General features: G+C 53.7%; 1 protein-coding gene and 1 pseudogene across 5 annotated transcripts in view; one reads left to right on the top strand and one right to left on the bottom strand.

Annotated features, from left to right (window-relative positions):
* The window catches only part of LOC129132039 (uncharacterized), a 286230-nt gene that overhangs the window by 62612 nt on the left and 216260 nt on the right, over positions 1-7358 (bottom strand). The gene's annotated exons all lie outside the window — the stretch shown is intronic.
* The window catches only part of LOC129132034 (class I histocompatibility antigen, F10 alpha chain-like), a 32795-nt pseudogene continuing 25517 nt past the window's right edge, over positions 81-7358 (top strand). The window contains exons 1-7 of the transcript XR_013185368.1: positions 81-105; positions 1635-1898; positions 3194-3469; positions 3862-4134; positions 4220-4318; positions 4417-4452; positions 4572-4604. The product of XR_013185368.1 is annotated as a class I histocompatibility antigen, F10 alpha chain-like (transcript). The remainder of the gene's footprint in view (positions 106-1634; positions 1899-3193; positions 3470-3861; positions 4135-4219; positions 4319-4416; positions 4453-4571; positions 4605-7358) is intronic.

The raw sequence follows: 7358 nt of genomic DNA, 5'->3' as shown, positions 1-7358 counted from the left end.
GGACTGGGCTGTGGGCGGGGCCGCAGCGGAGCAGCGCCGTGGCTCCAGCGCTGGGTCTGGGGCTGCTCTTGGGGCTCCTGGGGGACGCGGGGGGCATGACCAAAGGTGAGTGGGAACCCCGAAACCGGGAACTCCCTGAACCGCAATTTCTGGGCACTGGTAACCCCCTGAATTTCCATTTCCGGGAATCGGAACCTCCCTAAAACTCCATTCTCGGGCAGGGGAATACCCCTGAACCTGCATTTTGGGTCCTGTGATCCCCCCCCATCCCCTTCCCTAGAACTCTGACCCCCCCTGAACCCCCGTTCCTGGGCACGGGGACCCCGTGAACGTTTTCATGGCAGTAGGACCTCCCCCTGCACCCGCTTCTCTGGCCGCGGGACCCACCGGATCTCCCATTCCTGGGGTTCGGGATCCCTTTGAATCCCGAATCTCGGCACGGGAACTCCCCTGAACCCCCATTCCTGGGCACTGGAACACCCCAGAATCTCCATTTCGGGACACTGGGACCCCCCTGCACCCCCTTATCTGGGACTGCGATCCCCCACACCCCTGTCAGTGCTCTGGGACCCTCCTGCTCCCCCTTTTCGAGCATCCCGCTTTTCCCAGATCCCAGACCGTTTGGTCTTTGGACCTCCCAGATCTCCCAGCTTTCCGTGTCCCCCCCATTTTCCACTCCCGTCGCTTCCCGAAACTGGGTCCCATAGGGTCCCAGGGGTCTCACGGGGGTCGCAGCGGGGATCCAGAGGGATCCAGATGAACTCCCTGGAATTCCCCCTTTCCGTCCATCCCCTCCCCCCCGCATTCCCTCGGTCTCTTTCCTGTCTCCCAAGCTGCATCCCCGGGATCCGCCCGCCTCTCTCAGCCCCAGACCCCCCTTTCCCATGACCCAGGGACCCCCTGGATCCCTTATCCTGCCTCTCCCAGTCCCTTCCTTGAGCCTTGGACCCTTCCCGACTCTCCTGGTTCCAGTTCCTGCCTCCTAGATGCCCCCAGACCCCCCGGTCTCTGCATCCCCCCAGTTCTTCACCCCCTGCTTGTCCTGCAGGGGGTCCCAGGGGGTCCAGGAAGGTCCAAGGAGGGATTCTGGGCCCTGGAAACCCCCTGAATTTCCAGTTCTGGGCACTGGGACCTCCCTGCACCCTCTTATCCAGTACCAATCACCCTGCACCCCATTTCCCATCCATCCTTCCTTCCCCAGTCCCCCTTTTCCTTGTCTCTGAGATCATCTGGACCCCGTTCCTGCTTTTCTCAGCCCCCAGCCCCCCCTTTCCTCTGCTTCAAGGTCCCCCAGCCTCCCATTCTGAGGCTCACAAGGTCCCACCTTGTGACCCCTTTCCTTGGCACTGAGGACCCCTGGACCCCCTTTCCTGTGGACAGTGATCCCCTGGAACTCCCATCCGGCCTCTCCCTGTCCCTGCACCCCTCACCCCTTCCATAACCCTGGAACCCCCTGAGCCCCCATTCCTGGACACCAGGACCCCCTGCAGGCCCTTTCCTGTCCATCCCACCTCTCCCACCCTGCACACCCTTTCCTCGGCCCCAGGATCCCCAAACCCCTTCCCAGCTCTCCCAGTTCCCCTTTCATTGTTCCATGATCTCCTCAATCCCCCCAAATCTCTGTGTCCCCCCAGTTCTCCACTCCCTGCACTATCTGCAAGTGGCGGTGTCAGAGCCCAGCCCGGGGATCCCCCAGTTCATGGATATTGGGTACCTGGATGGGATCCCCTTCGTGCGCTACAACAGCGAGCGGGGCCGGGTGGAGCCACTGACGCAGTGGATAAAGGATGGAGTCGAGGAGGAATATTGGGACAGGGAGACCCAGATCAATGTGAGGAACCAGCAGGTGGCTGCTGGGCACCTGGATGTACTGCGGGAGTGGTACAACCAGAGCAGGGGTGAGTGGGGGGAGCTGTGGGGCTGGGATGGCATTTGGGGGGGTGGGATGGGACATATGGGCTGGGATGGGATCTATAAGTCTCAGACATGGACTCACAAGGCTCCAGGTGGCTGAAAATGGGGATCCATTGGGCTGGGATGGGATAGCTTGTCATCCATTGGGTTGGGATGTGGATCCATGGAGCTGGGATGGGATCTGTGGGCTTGGGTTGGGATCCATGGGGCTGGAATGGGAACTGTAGGGCTGGGTTGAGGATCCATAGGGCTTGGATGAGGATCTGTAAGTCTTAGGTGTGCATTCACAGGGCTCCAAGAGGCTGAAACAGGGATTCATTAGGCTGGGATGGGATCTGTGGGCTTGGATTGGGATCTGTGGGGCTGGAATGCGAACTGTGGGGCTGGGGTGGGGATCCATGGGGCTGGGATGGGAACTGTAGGTCTCAGAGATGGACTCACAGGGCTCCAAGGGGCTGAAAACAGGGATCCATTAGGTTGGGATGGTATATCTTGTGATCCATGGGTTGGGATATGGGTCCATGGGGCTGGGATTGGATCTGTAGGGCTGGGATATGGGTCCATGGGGCTGAGATGGGAACTGTGGGGCTAGGATAGAAACTGTAGGGCTTGGATGGGGATCCAAGGGGCTGAGATGGGAACTGTGGGGCTGGGATGGGATCTATAGGTCTCCAATGTGGATTCACAGGGCTCCAAGGGGCTGAAATGGGGATCCATTAGGCTGGTATGGGATAGCTTGTGATCCATGGGGTTGGGAGGGGATGTGTGGGGCTGAGATAAAAACTGTAGGGGTGAGATGGGGATCTGTGGGGCTGGAATGGGACCTGTGGGGCTGGAATGGGGCCTATGGGGCTGGGATGGAAACTGTAGGGCTGGGATTGGATCCATGGGGCTGGAATGGGATCTGTGGCGCAAGGATAGGAACTGCAGGGCTGGAATGTGGATCCATGGGGCTGGGATTGGATCTGTAGGGTTGGGAGGGGAACTGTAGGGCTGAGGTGAGCATCCATAGGGCTGGGATGGGATCTACAGGTCATGGGGCTCTGAGGGGCTGAAATGGGGGTCCATTAGGCTGAGATGGGATAGCTTGTGATCCATGGGGCTGGGATTGGGTCCATGCAACTGGGATGTGGATCCATGGGGCTAGGATGGGATCCATGGGCTTGGGTTGGGATCCATGGGGTTGGGATGTGGAGCCATGGGACTCCAAGGGGCTGGAATGGGGCTCTGTGGGGCTGGGATGCAATTCCATGGGTCTCTGTGGGTACAATCCCCCCAGGTCTCCACACAAATTTGATAGTTCGTGGCTGTGATCTCCTGTCCGATGGGAGTGTTCGTGGATCTGAGTGGCACAGCTACGATGGACGGGATTTCATCTCCTTTGACCTGGGATCTGGGAGATTTGTGGCGGCCGACAGCGCTGCTGAGATCACCAGGAGGCGCTGGGAACAGGATGGGACCGTGGCTGAGGCACGGACGAATTGCCTGAAGCACGAATGCCCAGAATGGCTCCGGAAATACGTCGGGTACGGGCAGAAGGAGCTGGAGCGCAAAGGTGGGAGCAGAATTCCTGTGGGGATTTGGGATTTGGGAATGGAGGACTTGGGAACATGGTAATTCCTGTGGAAATTCTATGGATAGATCTTATCTCCATCCCATTCCCATAGAATTCCATGGTCAGATCTCACCCCAATCACATTCCTGTAGGAATTCCATGAGTAGATGTCACTCTCATTGCATTCCCATGGAATTCCACAGTCAGATTTCACCCCCATCCAATTCCCATGGAATTTCATGAGCAGATCTCGCCCCCATCCCATTCCCATGGAATTCCATAGGCAGATCTCATCTCCATCCCATTCCAGTGGGAATTCCGTGGGCAGATCTCACTCTCATCCCATTCCAATGGGAATTCCATGGATGTTCCTCACCATTATTCCATTCCAGAGTCCCCTGATGTCCATGTGTCCAGAAGAGAGGAACACGGGATGCTGATCCTATCCTGCCACGTGTACGGATTCTACCCCAACACCATCACAGTCAGCTGGATGAAGGGGAGTGAAACCTTGGATCAGGAGACGGAGTGGGGCGGGATCGTTCCCAACAGCGACGGCACCTTCCACACCTGGGCCAGGATCGAGGCGCTGCCGGAGGAGCGGGAGCAGTACCGGTGCAGGGTGGAGCATCCCGGAATGCCAGAGCCCAGGATCTTCGCTTAGGGTGAGGCTGGGAATGTGGGGATTGGGAATTTGGAATTCCTAATTGGGCATTCCCCTTCCCCTCCTCACTATCCTGTGTTTCCCAGAGCCGACATCTGGCGGGAATCTCTCCATGGTGGTCGCTGTGTCTGTCATCGCTGCCATCCTCATCTTCATCGGACTCAGTGTCTGGAAGCTCCAATCCGGTAACACACGGGATGGGGGTCGGGAAGGGACACGGATCCACCCAGCACCGTTCTGGGAATCCTGTGCCACTGATGCTGATCCCACTTTGTTTCCACAGGGAGGAGGGACAGGAATGGATACAACCCGGCAGCCAGTGAGTTCCAATGGCGGATCCAGCTCTGGATCCCCTCTGTGTGGATCCCAGGATGGATCCTGGGGTTAATCCCAATGTGTGATCCGTGCTGGAATCTCATGGATCTTCTCTTTCTGCAGGAAAAGATGTGAGAACCAATGGCTTGAGCACAGGTACGGAGCAGGATCAGGGTGGGATTCCAGAGAAGGATCAGGGCAGGATGGATGGACTGGGATCAAGGAAGGATTCTGGATCAGAGCAGGGTCCAGAGTGGGATCAGGTGGAATTGTAGAGTGGGATTTGGGCTGGATTGTGGAGTGGGATCAGGAGGGATAGATGGAGCAGGATTGGTGTGGGAGGGATGGAATGGGATCAGGGCTGGATTCCAGACAACAATCAGGTGGGATGGAATGGAGCAGGATCTGGTTGGGGTTCCAGAGAAGGACTGGGGCAGGATGGATGGGCTGGAATGGGGTGGGATGGATGGAGCAGGGCTGGGGCAGAATAGATGGAGTGGGAACAGGTGGGATGGATGGAGCAGGATTGCAGCAGGATTGGTGTGGGATCACGTGGGATTCCAGAGCAGCTCCTGCTCTCCATGGACTCCAGCCACATCCATCCTGTGGAATGGGGACAGGGTAACACCGTGACCCTCTCTCATCCTGGCAGGAATCACTGCCTGAGCGATCCATGGAGCTGGATCCTGCCCCTTCCCTCTTCCCAGGAAAGCCGAGAGCTGCCAGCAGAGCTCATCCTGCTGCTCCCACCCACCCCACAGCTCTTGCTAATGTATCCATTTCCCATTTTCCAATGTTTTAAAGGCAAGAACCACAAATATTCATAATGCTTCACTTCTGGTGTGAAATTATCCTGCTTTGGGCAATAAATCCTGCTTGGGGCAATAAAGCCTCCTTGGGGCAATGTGGGAATCATAAATCAGAGTGTTTTGGGAAAGCTGCAAAAGGCAGGCCTCAGCGACACCAGAACTGTGATTAGAGCTAAGCAGTAGCCATGAGATAGGTCAGCAGTAAAAAGTAGAAAAGTAAGGACAAATAGAACAATGCTCTGTGTAGTAATGCTTCTCTAGAATAACTCCCTAATCTACAGAAATGTATATCTAGCAAGATATTAGGAAGTTCTAAGCTTAATAATGGAGGTCTGTGCATTGTGGTTTAAGGCTTACAAGTAGGTATTGTATTCAAAATAAGCAAGCATTGTTTTAACTGAAGGTATGTGTGCTTATAGTGGTTGGATATAACTACTGTCAATATGCTTTTGCTTTGTGTGATTGGTCAAAAAGCTTATAAAGTAAGTTGTAACATTAAGTTCTTGGTCTGCTGCCTGGGATGTGAGCTGCTGGCATCTTCCCATTGTCGTAACCAGTAATGACACTGATGCTGGAAAATAAAACAGCTCAAGGCACATTCCTTGCAGGCCCGTCCTGTTTGTGATTTGTACATAGCCCCTGGCCAGCAATAGTAGAAATCATAGCATATATTTGTCCATTAAAGGTTGAGTCAATAACACCAGGGTACCCAAAGATACCTTCCATTGTATCACTAGACCTTCCAGTCAATAGTGCACTTAATCCTTTCCCGATAGGTCCTTGTGCTTCAACAGGAATCTTAGGCACCTTTGGGTTGCATATGGTTACTGTGTCAGATGTGAATACATCCATTCCAGCTGCTTCTTGAGTCCTTCCTGTGTGCTGATCACATGAGCCTTCACAGGAAGGTGAGGAAATGCTTTTGTCTTTGTGCATCCCCTCCTCACCTGAGTCATTTGTTTCCCTGGTCCTTGAGAGGATTTGTCCCTGTTAAGATGGGTTTACAGGAACTATTTGTTTTCAGATGGCCTTGTTGTTTATATTTACAATACTGAGGTGACACTTACAGCAGCCCTATTGAGTTGCCTAGTAAGGTCACATTGTGGGAATGAGAACCTACTTTAGCACAGGCATTTATGAATTCATTTAGTGATGGATTTTCCTTGGGTAATAGTTCTAAGATTTTTCTGCAGTCTTCGTTGGTGTTATCTTTTGCTAACTGTAAAATTAGGTGATTTTTGATCTCTACATTAACAATTTGTTTCTGCATTGCATCTTGCCATCTCTCTAACTGCAGATATGGTTCATTAACTCCCTGCTTAATCTTTGAATATGTTTGGGTCGGATTTGCCATATTTGCTACCTTAAATAAAGCTTGCGTACCTAGTTCTTTGACCTGTGCTAGCACCAGTGGGTGTAGCCTAGCCTGGAGTTGTGGATCACCCACTGGTGGCAGCTCCAGGAGCTGAGACCCCTGCCTCATAACGTGGATCTTCATTTAGGAAAATCTAGATTTTTTAATTGCTGTTTTTCTGCACTGCTTTTCCATGCAGATTCAAACACCATATATTGGACTGTTGAAAACATTAATTTAACAAGCTGCTTTATATCAAATGGAGTTACCGCCTCTGTTGTTAAGAAATGTACCATATTAGCAACAGCAGGCGAACCTAAACCGTGTTTGGTAACAAGCTGGCACAGCTTGGAAAGAACTGGCCACTGGAAAGGGACGTACTTATCTAGAGCAGTTCTACTGCCTCTTACCATGGGGAAAACTGCTAATGTCCCATCCTCTGGCTCCCAGCCCCCAGACATAGGCACATTAATGAGTTCTGCCCCTTCGAAGTCCCTATCTGCAATAGCGACTTGTTTTATCTTCTGCAAAACAGACACTGGATCGAACGATGTTTGTGGCAGTAAGGCAAAGGCGGTGTTATCGCGGTGTCCCGCAGATGGATGGGCTGTTCGGAGTCTCTGCCAGTGTCCCTTGCTGGCATACATTCAATGGCCAGCTCCAGCTCTGGTGAACTCTTGGCAGTGGCAGTGGCAATCTGGGGATTCCCGGACTCTCTGCTGCTTCCGGGCGTGATGTTTGGCTGGG

This window comes from Agelaius phoeniceus, chromosome 27, assembly GCF_051311805.1.
Source record: "Agelaius phoeniceus isolate bAgePho1 chromosome 27, bAgePho1.hap1, whole genome shotgun sequence".
NCBI classification, from domain to species: domain Eukaryota; kingdom Metazoa; phylum Chordata; class Aves; order Passeriformes; family Icteridae; genus Agelaius; species Agelaius phoeniceus.
The sequence above is the reverse complement of the archived record's forward strand: the minus strand, read 5'-3'. Positions and strand labels throughout refer to the sequence as shown.